This window comes from Triticum dicoccoides, chromosome 3A (genome assembly GCF_002162155.2).
Source record: "Triticum dicoccoides isolate Atlit2015 ecotype Zavitan chromosome 3A, WEW_v2.0, whole genome shotgun sequence".
NCBI lineage: Eukaryota > Viridiplantae > Streptophyta > Magnoliopsida > Poales > Poaceae > Triticum > Triticum dicoccoides.
This window is the reverse complement of record NC_041384.1, coordinates 348,291,590-348,307,488: the sequence shown is the minus strand read 5'-3', so window position 1 is coordinate 348,307,488 and position 15,899 is coordinate 348,291,590.

Below are 15,899 nucleotides of genomic sequence, written 5' to 3'. Positions count from 1 at the left end.
ATGTTCAGGGCCCGGTTGAATGGGGTGTCCCACTTGGGCCTCACTGATGAGGACATCAATACAATTGTTACACCCACAGCCCCTGCTGCTATACATACTGGACCAATTACTAGAGCTCGTGCACGCCAACTAAATTACCAGGTACTTTCGTTTCTTGGTAATGATTCTAATGTTCATGAGAATATGATGCTGCCTAAATTGGATACATTTGTTTTGCTTACAAATGAAGGGCCTAGCTTGGAGAAGGATGAACATTGGAGCAAGAACAAGCATGGAGATGATGGCATGCGCAAGGGGAACAAGAACGGAGTTACAAGTGATGATTTCAGGACATTGAAGCCACCATAATGGGTGCATGAAGCCTTGGACGAAATATACAAGATGCCACTTCATAAATTTCGTCCCGAGGCTATTTTAGGTGCTGCGTCACCTTATTATTGGGCCAGGCCCATGTAATTTCGAAATACATAAGTATAGGCTATTTTTAGAGTCCGTATGTGTGGGGAAACAAGAGATAGGGTTGATTTCGGACTCCTCCACTAAGGGCCACGAAATTCCCCCCTCTTCCTCCATATATACAGCCCTTAGGGCATCGTTTAGACTTTGGGTTTTGTTTAGATTAAAAGTTCGCCATAGCTGCAACTTCGCGTACTTCGTTTGTGTTCAACGACCAGACAAAGGCGTCACAGAACCCCACCTTGATCAATAAAGCTTTCATCTTATATTCGCAATATCCAGATTGCAATCTTAGTTTCTTGCTTGTTCTTCGTTTGCTCGCAGGAAACAGACCCTCGTGGTCAGGTTGATCGTGCTCCGGCATGGTCAATAACCTCTCGGAGTTGGTTTAGCGATTGCTAAGGCGCGACGTCCTCGCACGTTCGTAGTCGGATCGTCAAAGTCGACTTCCACCAAAGCGATATCCATCATCTCATCGAAAGATCGGGACCCTCGCCTCTATCACCATGTCATAAAAGCGATGATGCTATTAATGTTGTTGATTTGTTCTTTCGTGAAATTATTCGTTGCATGGTGTGCCAAATACTATTGTTTCAGATCGTGATACTAAATTTCTTAGCCACTTTTGGAGATGTTTATGGGCTAAGTTGGGGACTAAACTGCTTTTTAGTACTACTTGTCACCCCCAAACTGATGGACAAACTGAAGTAGTCAATAGAACATTGTCTACTATGCTTAGGGCTGTTTTGAAGAATAATAAGAAAATGTGGGAGGAATGCTTGCCTCATATTGAATTTGCTTATAATCGTTCATTGCATTCTACTACTAAGATGTGCCTTTTGAAGTTGTGTATGGTTTCCTACCTCGTGCACCTATTGATTTGTTGCCTCTTCCATCTTCGGAGAAGGTTAATTTTGATGCTAAACAACGTGCTGAATTGATTTTAAAAATGCATGAGTTAACTAAGGAAAACATTGAGCGTATGAATGCTAAATATAAACTTGCTGGAGATAAGGGTAGAAAACATGTTGTGTTTGCACCTGGAGATCTTGTTTGGTTACATTTGCGTAAGGATAGATTTCCTGATTTGCGCAAATCAAAGCTAATGCCACGTGCTGATGGTCCCTTTAAGGTGTTAGAGAAAATAAATGATAATGCATATAAACTTGAGTTGCCTGCAGATTTTGGGGTTAGTCCCACTTTTAACATTGCAGATTTGAAGCATTATGTGGGTGAGGAAGATGAACTTCCGTCGAGGACGACTTCATTTCAAGAAGGGAAGGATGATGAGGACATCAATACAATTGTTACACCCACAGCCCCTGCTGCTATACATACTGGACCAATTACTAGAGCTCGTGCACGCCAACTAAATTATCAGGTACTTTCATTTCTTGGTAATGATTCTAATGTTCATGAGAATATGATGCTGCCTAAATTGGATACATTTGTTTTGCTTACAAATGAAGGGCCTAGCTTGGAGAAGGATGAACATTGGAGCAAGAACAAGCATGGAGATGATGGCATGCGCAAGGGGAACAAGAACGGAGTTACAAGTGATGATTTCAGGACTTTGAAGCCACCATAATGTGTGCATGAAGCCTTGGACGAAATATACAAGATGCCACTTCATAAATTTCATCCCGAGGCTATTTTAGGTGCTGCGTCACCTTATTATTGGGCCAGGCCCATGTAATTTCGAAATACATAAGTATAGGCTATTTTTAGAGTCCGTATGTGTGGGGAAACAAGAGATAGGGTTGATTTCGGACCCCTCCACCAAGGGCCACGAAATCCACCCCTCTTCCTCCATATATACAGCCCTTAGGGCATCGTTTAGACCTTGGGTTTTGTTTAGATTAAAAGTTCGCCATAGCTGCAACTTCGCGTACTTCGTTTGTGTTCAACGACCAGACAAAGGCGTCACAGAACCCCACCTTGATCAATAAAGCTTTCATCTTATATTCGCAATATCCAGATTACAATCTTAGTTTCTTGCTTGTTCTTCGTTTGCTCGCAGGAAACAGACCCTCGTGGTCAGGTTGATCGTGCTCCGGCGTGGTCAATAACCTCTCGGAGTTGGTTTAGCGATTGCTAAGGCGCGACGTCCTCGCACGTTCGTAGTCGGATCGTCAAAGTCGACTTCCACCAAAGCGAAATCCACCATCTCATCGAAAGACGGGACACCTTTGCCTCTATCAAGAAGGATGAACATTGGAGCAAGAACAAGCATGGAGATGATGGCATGCGCAAGGGGAACAAGAACGGAGTTACAAGTGATGATTTCAGGACTTTGAAGCCACCATAATGGGTGCATGAAGCCTTGGACGAAATATACAAGATGCCACTTCATAAATTTCGTCCCGAGGCTATTTTAGGTGCTGCGTCACCTTGTTATTGGGCCAGGCCCATGTAATTTCGAAATACATAAGTATAGGCTATTTTTAGAGTCCGTATGTGTGGGGAAACAAGAGATAGGGTTGATTTCGGACCCCTCCACCAAGGGCCACGAAATTCCCCCCTCTTCCTCCATATATACAGCCCTTAGGGCATCATTTAGACTTTGGGTTTTGTTTAGATTAAAAGTTCGCCATAGCTGCAACTTCGCGTACTTCGTTTGTGTTCAACGACCAGACAAAGGCGTCACAGAACCCCACCTTGATCAATAAAGCTTTCATCTTATATTCGCAATATCCAGATTGCAATCTTAGTTTCTTGCTTGTTCTTCGTTTGCTCGCAGGAAACAGACCCTCGTGGTCAGGTTGATCGTGCTCCGGCGTGGTCAATAACCTCTCGGAGTTGGTTTAGCGATCGCTAAGGCGCGACGTCCTCGCACGTTCGTAGTCGGATCGTCAAAGTCGACTTCCACCAAAGCGATATCCATCATCTCATCGAAAGACGGGACACCTTTGCCTCTATCAAGTGGTATCAGATTTCCAGGTTGCTCGGTGAGATTTTACAGTTTTTCGTAGTTTAGATCGAGTCTGTTCTTCATACCTACAGTCCACGAAAAAGCCACAAAAAAAATTAGGGTTAGTTCATCATATCCGAACCAATCTGAGCCTTTGCATAATCTTTTTAGGGTTTTGCTTTGTTGAATTTGCGGTTGCATCGTCGTGTCTAGTTGCTGGTCTTAGAGTCTAGTCTTTTAGAGTTTCGAGTTCTGGTCATAAGTTGTCACGCCGCCGCCGCACCATCATCATCGCCCCTGCCATCTACCACCACCGCTTATCCGCCACCGCTCCGAATCCGTATCCATATTCCACCACCAATCCGAGTTCTTTGCTTTTAGGTTTGTTTTCGGGATCCATCTAGATTTCGATTCGTGTTTCCTTGCCGGAGTAGGTTTCGGAAAAAAAAAAGAGTCGGGTAGCCACGCTCCGTTTAGGCCCAAAATTTTTCGAAAACGCATTTTTCGAAAAAAAATTCTGGCTATCCTATTTTTAGGTGTTTCTGAGTGTTTTGAGACAGGTGCCATTATAGGAAGTTTTTTTTGACCCGTTTCTAGTTTTTGGGTCCGGGCAGTCGAAAAAAAAAATTGGTCGAAAAATTTCGTGCCCATCCTGTCAGTTTGAGCTAGGAAGAGTTTTGAGATACTCGCCATTATAGTGATTTTTCGCAAAAAAAAAAAGCAGCGCAAAAAAAAGAGCGCAAAAAAGAAAAAAAGAAGAGCGAAAAAAAATCAGAGTGTGCTTTTCCCTTGTTTACGTGCCGCGCCGTGATTTTGTTGGTGTTCTAGGCTCGCGTCTCTAGCACAGTCTAGCCTAGGACCAGCACAGTACCGTCGTTGAGCGTTTATTCAACTTTGCATCTCTGAATTGATTATTGCTGACCCTTTTTGCTACCATATTATAAGCCTTCCCAGCTCCACATACATCTACGTCGTGCGTTTGACTCTCCCTGGTAATCGCTCTATCCAAGCTTTGAGAGTTTTTGACTACAACGGTTGCCGATCACCGCCTGCTGCTGGGTAAGAACTGGTAAGAATTTGAGATTTGCTTGACGGATTTGTGACACCCACCACCACCACTTGTTCGTAGTCTGTAGGATCATATTATTGTGTGTTTCTATTGCTGCTAACCATGCCAGGATCACAAGCCGACGAGATTGACTGGGAGAATTTATCGAACAAGGAGCTTCATGATAAGTTTCAGCAAATGATGACTGAACAGGTGCAAGATGTGCTGAACAATTTTGAAGAGGCCATGGAGAAGATCACTGGCCTTGAGAAGACGTTCGAAACAAAGCTCGATAACAAGTTTAATGAATTGCTCGCGCGTCTTCCACCACCACCACCCGCTGCACCTAATGCACCTCTCCAACAACAACAACAACGACTACCTCCACGTCGCGAAGCAGACCTCCGCCGAGCAAGCCGTGTTCCTCTTGCGTTTGGCCAAACTGTTGGTGCTGCTGTTGATACTTCTGTGGCTCCTGCTGCTGATGTGGAGGAGGATGATTATGTGGGAGATTATGAGGATGAGGTTGATCAAAATCAACACTACGTGCAGCCACCTGTACCACCACCAGCAGGTCGACCTCAGGTATATATTCGTAATGGTAGGCCTGCACCACCACCTCAGGTACGAGATGATGTCCATATTCCTAAACTGAAATTGAATATTCCACCATTTTAGGGTAGATATGTTCCTGATATATATCTTACTTGGGAGTTAGAAACTGAACAACGATTTACATGTTTACAATATCCTGAGGAGAGACGAGTTGCTGCTGCTGTTTGCGCTTTCACTAGTTTTGCATGTGTATGGTGGTCTGAACATTGTAGATTATATCCTATTCCAACTACTTGGGCTGCTTTGAAAACTGCTATGCGTACGCGTTGGGTTCCACCATATTATCAACGTGAATTGCTTCAAAAATTGCAGCGTTTAAGACAAGGAAAAAATTCTGTAGAAGAATATTATCAGGAATTACAAACTGGCATGATTAGATGTGGTATTGTTGAGGAGAATGAAGCTATGCTTGCACGTTTTCTGGGTGGATTAAATAGAGAGATTCAAACCATTCTAGACTATAAGGAGTATACCAATATCACTCGTTTATTCCATCTTGCTTGTAAAGCTGAACGTGAAGTGCAGGATCGACAAGCATTGGGGCGAACTAACTTTTCTGCAGGCCGACCTTCATCATGGACACCACGTGCATCTTCTACTTCAACCGCACCAGCACCTCCATCCGGTGCCACCTACAGCCGTGATACAAGAAAACAGGCGCAACCACCATTATCTGCCAAGAGCGCACCTGCGGGGCCTGCACAGCGTTCTTCTTCTTCCATGGCATCAACAGGGCACACAAGTGATATTATTTGTCGTCGTTGTAAGGGAGGAGGTGATTATGCGAGGGAATGCAAATCTCCGCGTGTGATGATTGCTACCGCGGATGGTGGATATGAGTCCGCTAGTGACTATGATGAGGAGACATTGGCTCTTATTACACGTGAAGAACATGGTGGAGATGATTCTGATCATGAGACGCAATACATGGCTCCTGAAGACGCTGACAGGTATGAATGTTTAGTTGCTCAACGTGTTTTGAGTGTGCAGGTCACACAAGCTGAGCAAAATCAGAGGCACAATTTGTTCCATACCAAGGGAGTTGTGAAGGAACGTTCTGTGCGCGTCATAATAGACGGAGGGAGCTGCAACAACTTGGCTAGCATGGAGATGGTGGAGAAGCTTTCTCTCACCACAAGACCACATCCACATCCTTACTACATCCAATGGTTCAACAACAGCGGCAAGGTTAAGGTAACACGTACTGTTCGTGTGCATTTTAGTATCTCTACATATGCTGATTATGTTGATTGTGATGTGGTACCTATGCAAGCATGTTCCTTATTACTTGGTAGACCATGGCAATTTGATAAAAATTCTGTACACCATGGTAGAAACAATCACTATACTCTTGTTCATAAGGATAAAAATATTACTTTGCTTCCTATGACTCCTGATTCCATTTTGAAAGATGATATTAATAGAGCTAATAAAGCACAACAGGAGAAGAGTAAGAGTGAAAATCAGATTGTGGCAAAAGAATTTTAGCAACAAATGAAGCCTAATAATAAACCATCTAGTGTTGCTTCTGAAATTAAATTGAAAAGTGCATGTTTATTTGCCACCAAATCTGATATTGATGAGCTAGATTTCAGCAAATCTGTTTGCTATGCTTTTGTGTGCAAAGAGGCATTATTTTTATTCGAGGACGTGCCTTCCTCTTTGCCTCCTGCTGTCACTAACATTTTGCAGGAGTTCGCTGACGTTTTTCCACAAGACGTGCCACCGGGATTACCGCCTATTCGAGGGATTGAGCATCAGATTGACTTAATTCCCGGTGCTTCACTGCCAAACCGTGCACCATACCGTACCAATCCAGAGGAGACGAAGGAGATCATGCGTCAAGTACAAGAGCTTCTCGACAAAGGTTATATACGCGAATCCCTTAGTCCTTGTGCTGTTCCTATTATTCTAGTGCCGAAAAAGGATGGTACATCACGTATGTGTGTTGATTGTAGAGGCATTAATAATATTACTATTCATTATCGTCATCCTATTCCTAGGCTAGATGATATGCTTGATGAATTGAGTGGCTCTATAATATTCTCCAAAGTTGATTTGCGTAGTGGCTACCATCAAATTCGTATGAAATTGGGAGATGAATGGAAAACAACATTTAAAACTAAGTTTGGATTATATGAGTGGTTAGTCATGCCTTTTGGGTTAACTAATGCACCTAGTACTTTCATGAGATTAATGAACGAAGTTTTACGTGCTTTCATTGGACGATTTGTGGTAGTTTACTTTGATGACATATTGATTTATAGCAGATCTTTGGAAGAACATTTGGAACATTTACGTGCTGTTTTTATTGCTCTATGTGATGCACGTTTGTTTGGTAACCTTGGGAAGTGCACCTTTTGCACCGACCGAGTATCTTTTCTTGGCTATGTTGTTACTCCACAGGGAATTGAAGTTGATAAAGCCAAGATTGAAGCTATTGATAGTTGGCCGCAGCCCAAAACGGTCACACAAGTGAGGAGTTTTCTTGGCCTCGCTGGATTCTATAGGCGTTTTGTGAGAGATTTCAGCACCATTGCTGCACCTCTCAATGAGCTTACAAAGAAAGATGTGCCTTTTCTTTGGGGTACCGCACAGGAAGAAGCCTTCACGGTATTGAAAGATAAGTTGACACATGCTCCTTTACTCCAACTTCTTGATTTTAATAAGACTTTTGAGCTTGAATGTGATGCTAGTGGAATTGGATTAGGAGGTGTGTTATTACAAGATGGCAAACCTGTTGCATACTTTTCTGAAAAATTGAGTGGGCCTAGTCTGAATTATTCTACTTATGATAAAGAATTATATGCTCTTGTTCGGACTTTAGAAACATGGCAACATTATTTATGGCCCAAAGAGTTTGTTATACATTCTGATCATGAATCTTTGAAACATATTAAAAGTCAAGCTAAACTGAATCGTAGACATGCTAAATGGGTTGAATTCATTGAGACTTTCCCTTATGTCATTAAACACAAGAAGGGAAAAGAAAATGTTATTGCTGATGCATTGTCTCGTCGCTATACTATGCTTGCAGATTTTGGGGTTAGTCCCACTTTTAACATTGCAGATTTTGGGGTTAGTCCCACTTTTAACATTGCAGATTTGAAGCATTATGTGGGTGGGGAAGATGAACTTCCGTCGAGGACGACTTCATTTCAAGAAGGGGAGGATGATGAGGACATCAATACAATTGTTACACCCACAGCCCCTGCTGCTATACATACTGGACCAATTACTAGAGCTCGTGCACGCCAACTAAATTATCAGGTACTTTCGTTTCTTGGTAATGATTCTAATGTTCATGAGAATATGATGCTGCCTAAATTGGATACATTTGTTTTGCTTACAAATGAAGGGCCTAGCTTGGAGAAGGATGAACATTGGAGCAAGAACAAGCATGGAGATGATGGCATGCGCAAGGGGAACAAGAACGGAGTTACAAGTGATGATTTCAGGACTTTGAAGCCACCATAATGTGTGCATGAAGCCTTGGACGAAATATACAAGATGCCACTTCATAAATTTCGTCCCGAGGCTATTTTAGGTGCTGCGTCACCTTATTATTGGGCCAGGCCCATGTAATTTCGAAATACATAAGTATAGGCTATTTTTAGAGTCCGTATGTGTGGGAAAACAAGAGATAGGGTTGATTTCGGACCCCTCCACCAAGGGCCACGAAATTCCCCCCTCTTCCTCCATATATACAGCCCTTAGGGCATCGTTTAGACTTTGGGTTTTGTTTAGATTAAAAGTTCGCCATAGCTGCAACTTCGCGTACTTCGTTTGTGTTCAACGACCAGACAAAGGCGTCACAGAACCCCACCTTGATCAATAAAGCTTTCATCTTATATTCGCAATATCCAGATTGCAATCTTAGTTTCTTGCTTGTTCTTCGTTTGCTCGCAGGAAACAGACCCTCGTGGTCAGGTTGATCGTGCTCCGGCATGGTCAATAACCTCTCGGAGTTGGTTTAGCGATTGCTAAGGCGCGACGTCCTCGCACGTTCGTAGTCGGATCGTCAAAGTCAACTTCCACCAAAGCGATATCCATCATCTCATCGAAAGACGGGACACCTTTGCCTCTATCAAGTGGTATCAGATTTCCAGGTTGCTCGGTGAGATTTTACAGTTTTTCGTAGTTTAGATCGAGTCTGTTCTTCATACCTACAGTCCACGAAAAAGCCACAAAAAAAATTAGGGTTAGTTCATCATATCCGAACCAATCTGAGCCTTTGCATAATCTTTTTAGGGTTTTGCTTTGTTGAATTTGCGGTTGCATCGTCGTGTCTAGTTGCTGGTCTTAGAGTCTAGTCTTTTAGAGTTTCGAGTTCTGGTCATAAGTTGTCACGCCGCCGCCGCACCATCATCATCGCCCCTGCCATCTACCACCACCGCTTATCCGCCACCGCGCCGAATCCGTATCCATATTCCACCACCAATCCGAGTTCTTTGCTTTTAGGTTTGTTTTCGGGATCCATCTAGATTCCGATTCGTGTTTCCTTGCCGGAGTAGGTTTCGGAAAAAAAAAGAGTCGGGTAGCCACGCTCCGTTTAGGCCCAAAATTTTTCGAAAACGCATTTTTCGAAAAAAAATTCTGGCTATCCTATTTTTAGGTGTTTCTGAGTGTTTTGAGACAGGTGCCATTATAGGAAGTTTTTTTTGACCCGTTTCCAGTTTTTGGGTCCGGGCAGTCGAAAAAAAAAATTGGTCGAAAAATTTCGTGCCCATCCTGTCAGTTTGAGCTAGGAAGAGTTTTGAGATACTCGCCATTATAGTGATTTTTCGCAAAAAAAAAGCAGCGCAAAAAAAAAGAGCGCAAAAAAAAAGAAGAGCGAAAAAAAAAATTCAGAGTGTGCTTTTCCCTTGTTTACGTGCCGCGCCGTGATTTTGTTGGTGTTCTAGGCTCGCGTCTCTAGCACAGTCTAGCCTAGGACCAGCACAGTACCGTCGTTGAGCGTTTATTCAACTTTGCATCTCTGAATTGATTATTGCTGACCCTTTTTGCTACCATATTATAAGCCTTCCCAGCTCCACATACATCTACGTCGTGCGTTTGACTCTCCCTGGTAATCGCTCTATCCAAGCTTTGAGAGTTTTTGACTACAACGGTTGCCGATCACCGCCTGCTGCTGGGTAAGAACTGGTAAGAATTTGAGATTTGCTTGACGGATTTGTGACACCCACCACCACCACTTGTTCGTAGTCTGTAGGATCATATTCTTGTGTGTTTCTATTGCTGCTAACCATGCCAGGATCACAAGCCGACGAGATTGACTGGGAGAATTTATCGAACAAGGAGCTTCATGATAACTTTCAGCAAATGATGACTGAACAGGTGCAAGATGTGCTGAACAATTTTGAAGAGGCCATGGAGAAGATCACTGGCCTTGAGAAGACGTTCGAAACAAAGCTCGATAACAAGTTTAATGAATTGCTCGCGCGTCTTCCACCACCACCACCCGCTGCACCTAACGCACCTCTCCAACAACAACAACAACGACTACCTCCACGTCGCGAAGCAGACCTCCGCCGAGCAAGCCGTGTTCCTCTTGCGTTTGGCCAAACTGTTGGTGCTGCTGTTGATACTTCTGTGGCTCCTGCTGCTGATGTGGAGGAGGATGATTATGTGGGAGATTATGAGGATGAGGTTGATCAAAATCAACACTACGTGCAGCCACCTGTACCACCACCAGCAGGTCGACCTCAGGTATATATTCGTAATGGTAGGCCTGCACCACCACCTCAGGTACGAGATGATGTCCATATTCCAAAACTGAAATTGAATATTCCACCATTTGAGGGTAGATATGTTCCTGATATATATCTTACTTGGGAGTTAGAAACTGAACAACGATTTACATGTTTACAATATCCTGAGGAGAGACGAGTTGCTGCTGCTGTTTGCGCTTTCACTAGTTTTGCATGTGTATGGTGGTCTGAACATTGTAGATTATATCCTATTCCAACTACTTGGGCTACTTTGAAAACTGCTATGCGTACGCGTTGGGTTCCACCATATTATCAACGTGAATTGCTTCAAAAATTGCAGCGTTTAAGACAAGGAAAAAATTCTGTAGAAGAATATTATCAGGAATTACAAACTGGCATGATTAGATGTGGTATTGTTGAGGAGAATGAAGCTATGCTTGCACGTTTTCTGGGTGGATTAAATAGAGAGATTCAAACCATTCTAGACTATAAGGAGTATACCAATATCACTCGTTTATTCCATCTTGCTTGTAAAGCTGAACGTGAAGTGCAGGATCGACAAGCATTGGGGCGAACTAACTTTTCTGCAGGCCGACCTTCATCATGGACACCACGTGCATCTTCTACTTCAACTGCACCAGCACGTCCATCCGGTGCCACCTACAGCCGTGATACAAGAAAACAGGCACAACCACCATTATCTGCCAAGAGCGCACCTGCGGGGCCTGCACAGCGTTCTTCTTCTTCCATGGCATCAACAGGGCACACAAGTGATATTATTTGTCGTCGTTGTAAGGGAGGAGGTCATTATGTGAGGGAATGCAAATCTCCGCATGTGATGATTGCTACCGCGGATGGTGGATATGAGTCCGCTAGTGACTATGATGAGGAGACATTGGCTCTTATTACACGTGAAGAACATGGTGGAGATGATTCTGATCATGAGACGCAATACATGGCTCCTGAAGACGCTGACAGGTATGAATGTTTAGTTGCTCAACGTGTTTTGAGTGTGCAGGTCACACAAGCTGAGCAAAATCAGAGGCACAATTTGTTCCATACCAAGGGAGTTGTGAAGGAACGTTCTGTGCGCGTCATAATAGACGGAGGGAGCTGCAACAACTTGGCTAGCATGGAGATGGTGGAGAAGCTTTCTCTCACCACAAGACCACATCCACATCCTTACTACATCCAATGGTTCAACAACAGCGGCAAGGTTAAGGTAACACGTACTGTTCGTGTGCATTTTAGTATCTCTACATATGCTGATTATGTTGATTGTGATGTGGTACCTATGCAAGCATGTTCCTTATTACTTGGTAGACCATGGCAATTTGATAAAAATTCTGTACACCATGGTAGAAACAATCACTATACTCTTGTTCATAAGGATAAAAATATTACTTTGCTTCCTATGACTCCTAATTCCATTTTGAAAGATGATATTAATAGAGCTAATAAAGCACAACAGGAGAAGAGTAAGAGTGAAAATCAGATTGTGGCAAAAGAATTTGAGCAACAAATGAAGCCTAATAATAAACCATCTAGTGTTGCTTCTGAAATTAAATTGAAAAGTGCATGTTTATTTGCCACCAAATCTGATATTGATGAGCTAGATTTCAGCAAATCTGTTTGCTATGCTTTTGTGTGCAAAGAGGCATTATTTTCATTCGAGGACGTGCCTTCCTCTTTGCCTCCTGCTGTCACTAACATTTTGCAGGAGTTCGCTGACGTTTTTCCACAAGACGTGCCACCGGGATTACCGCCTATTCGAGGGATTGAGCATCAGATTGACTTAATTCCCGGTGCTTCACTGCCAAACCGTGCACCATACCGTACCAATCCAGAGGAGACGAAGGAGATCATGTGTCAAGTACAAGAGCTTCTCGACAAAGGTTATATACGCGAATCCCTTAGTCCTTGTGCTGTTCCTATTATTCTAGTGCCGAAAAAGGATGGTACATCACGTATGTGTGTCGATTGTAGAGGCATTAATAATATTACTATTCGTTATCGTCATCCTATTCCTAGGCTAGATGATATGCTTGATGAATTGAGTCGCTCTATAATATTCTCCAAAGTTGATTTGCGTAGTGGCTACCATCAAATTCGTATGAAATTGGGAGATGAATGGAAAACAGCATTTAAAACTAAGTTTGGATTATATGAGTGGTTAGTCATGCCTTTTGGGTTAACTAATGCACCTAGTACTTTCATGAGATTAATGAACGAAGTTTTATGTGCTTTCATTGGACGATTTGTGGTAGTTTACTTTGATGACATATTGATTTATAGCAGATCTTTGGAAGAACATTTGGAACATTTACGTGCTGTTTTTATTGCTCTACGTGATGCACGTTTGTTTGGTAACCTTGGGAAGTGCACCTTTTGCACCGACCGAGTATCTTTTCTTGGCTATGTTGTTACTCCACAGGGAATTGAAGTTGATAAAGCCAAGATTGAAGCTATTGATAGTTGGCCGCAGCCCAAAACGGTCACACAAGTGAGAGTTTTCTTGGCCTCGCTGGATTCTATAGGCGTTTTGTGAGAGATTTCAGCACCATTGCTGCACCTCTCAATGAGCTTACAAAGAAAGATGTGCCTTTTCTTTGGGGTACCGCACAGGAAGAAGCCTTCATGGTATTGAAAGATAAGTTGACACATGCTCCTTTACTCCAACTTCCTGATTTTAATAAGACTTTTGAGCTTGAATGTGATGCTAGTGGAATTGGATTAGGAGGTGTGTTATTACAAGATGGCAAACCTGTTGCATACTTTTCTGAAAAATTGAGTGGGCCTAGTCTGAATTATTCTACTTATGATAAAGAATTATATGCTCTTGTTCGGACTTTAGAAACATGGCAACATTATTTATGGCCCAAAGAATTTGTTATACATTCTGATCATGAATCTTTGAAACATATTAAAAGTCAAGCTGAACTGAATCGTAGACATGCTAAATGGGTTGAATTCATTGAGACTTTCCCTTATGTCATTAAACACAAGAAGGGTAAAGAAAATGCTATTGCTGATGCATTGTCTCGTCGCTATACTATGCTTTCACAACTTGACTTCAAAATATTTGGTTTGGAGACCATCAAAGATCAATATGTGCATGATGCTGATTTTAAAGATGTAATGCAGAATTGTAAAGAAGGAAGAATGTGGAACAAGTTTGTTGTTAACGATGGATTTGTGTTTCGTGCTAACAAGCTATGCATTCCAGCTAGCTCCGTTCGTCTTTTGTTGTTGCAGGAGGCGCATGGAGGAGGATTAATGGGACACTTTGGCGTGAAGAAGACGGAGGACGTACTTGCTACACATTTCTTTTGGCCAAAGATGAGACGGGATGTTGAGCGTTTTATTGCTCGCTGCACTACATGTCAAAAAGCTAAGTCACGACTCAATCCTCATGGTTTATATATGCCTTTGCCTGTACCTACTGTTCCTTGGGAGGATATATCTATGGACTTTGTTTTAGGTTTACCTCGAACAAAGAAGGGGAGGGATAGCATATTTGTTGTCGTGGATAGATTCTCGAAAATGGCACACTTTATACCATGTCATAAAAGTGATGATGCTGTTAATGTTGCTGATTTGTTCTTTCGTGAAATTATTCGCTTGCATGGTGATGAGGACATGACTACCTTGGATATGACCAAAAATATTGCATATATGCATATTTGTCAGGTGATTTCTAGTGCAAACTATTCAATAATCTATTTATGTTATCCAGAACAAAAATACTTCACACACTTTTGTGTTTTGTCTAATTGCAGGTGTATGGGACATTTGTACAATCCACATATGAAGATAAGGAAGAAAGAGATGTTTATTTGCTGTCCAAAAAGTTCTCTCACGTCACTTTTGGCCCAAGAGAAGATAGAGTCCAAGTCTCTCACGTTCTGGATTCAGATTCGGACTGCACAGACATACCTGACTCAAAACGCACACAAGTTTTTCATACGGACTCCGAATTGGGTGATTCTTTTTTTGTTGGAAACTAGATTTCGTGCACTTTCCAACCCAATTGGAATCACCTTCAAATTCGTCCGGAGCATTGAGTTGTGGACGAAACAATCTAATGCTGCAGCAGAATCCGAGTCAAACTACAAGTCCAAAGGTGTTACATCACCTCCACTTGGGCCCATTGGCCTTGTACGACCTAGATTTAGTTTTAGGCTGCCTTGGGACGTCCTCCCACCTCCTTGGCCGCCACCCCTTGCTCCTATATAAGTAGATCCATCTAGTAGCTTTTCCTTGGGATTTGTTTAGTTAAAAGTTAGCCATTGCAACTTCGTGTGCTTCGTTTGTGTCCAACGACCAGACCAAGACCACTTTTCGGATCCCCACCATTATCAATACTTCATACATATTCGCGATATTCAGATTGCTTTTATCATATTCTTGCTTGTTCTTCGATTGCTTGCAGGAATAGACCTTCGTGGTCAGGTTGATCGTGCTCCGGCGTGGTCAATAACCTCTCGGAGTTGGTTTAGCGATTGCTAAGGCGCGACGTCCTCGCACGTTCGTAGTCGGATCGTCAAAGTCGACTTTCACCAAAGCGATATCCATCATCTCATCGAAAGACGGGTCACCTTTGCCTCTATCAACGTATGTGTGTTGATTGTAGAGGCATTAATAATATTACTATTCGTTATCGTCATCCTATTCCTAGGCTAGATGATATGCTTGATGAATTGAGTGGCTCTACAATATTCTCCAAAGTTGATTTGCGTAGTGGCTACCATCAAATTCGTATGAAATTGGGAGATGAATGGAAAACAGCATTCAAAACTAAGTTTGGATTATATGAGTGGTTAGTCATGCCTTTTGGGTTAACTAATGCACCTAGTACTTTCATGAGATTAATGAACGAAGTTTTACGTGCTTTCATTGGACGATTTGTGGTAGTTTACTTTGATGACATATTGATTTATAGCAGATCTTTGGAAGAACATTTGGAACATTTACGTGCTGTTTTTATTGCTCTACGTGATGCACGTTTGTTTGGTAACCTTGGGAAGTGCACCTTTTGCACCGACCGAGTATCTTTTCTTGGCTATGTTGTTACTCCACAGGGAATTGAAGTTGATAAAGCCAAGATTGAAGCTATTGATAGTTGGCCGCAGCCCAAAACGGTCACACAAGTGAGGAG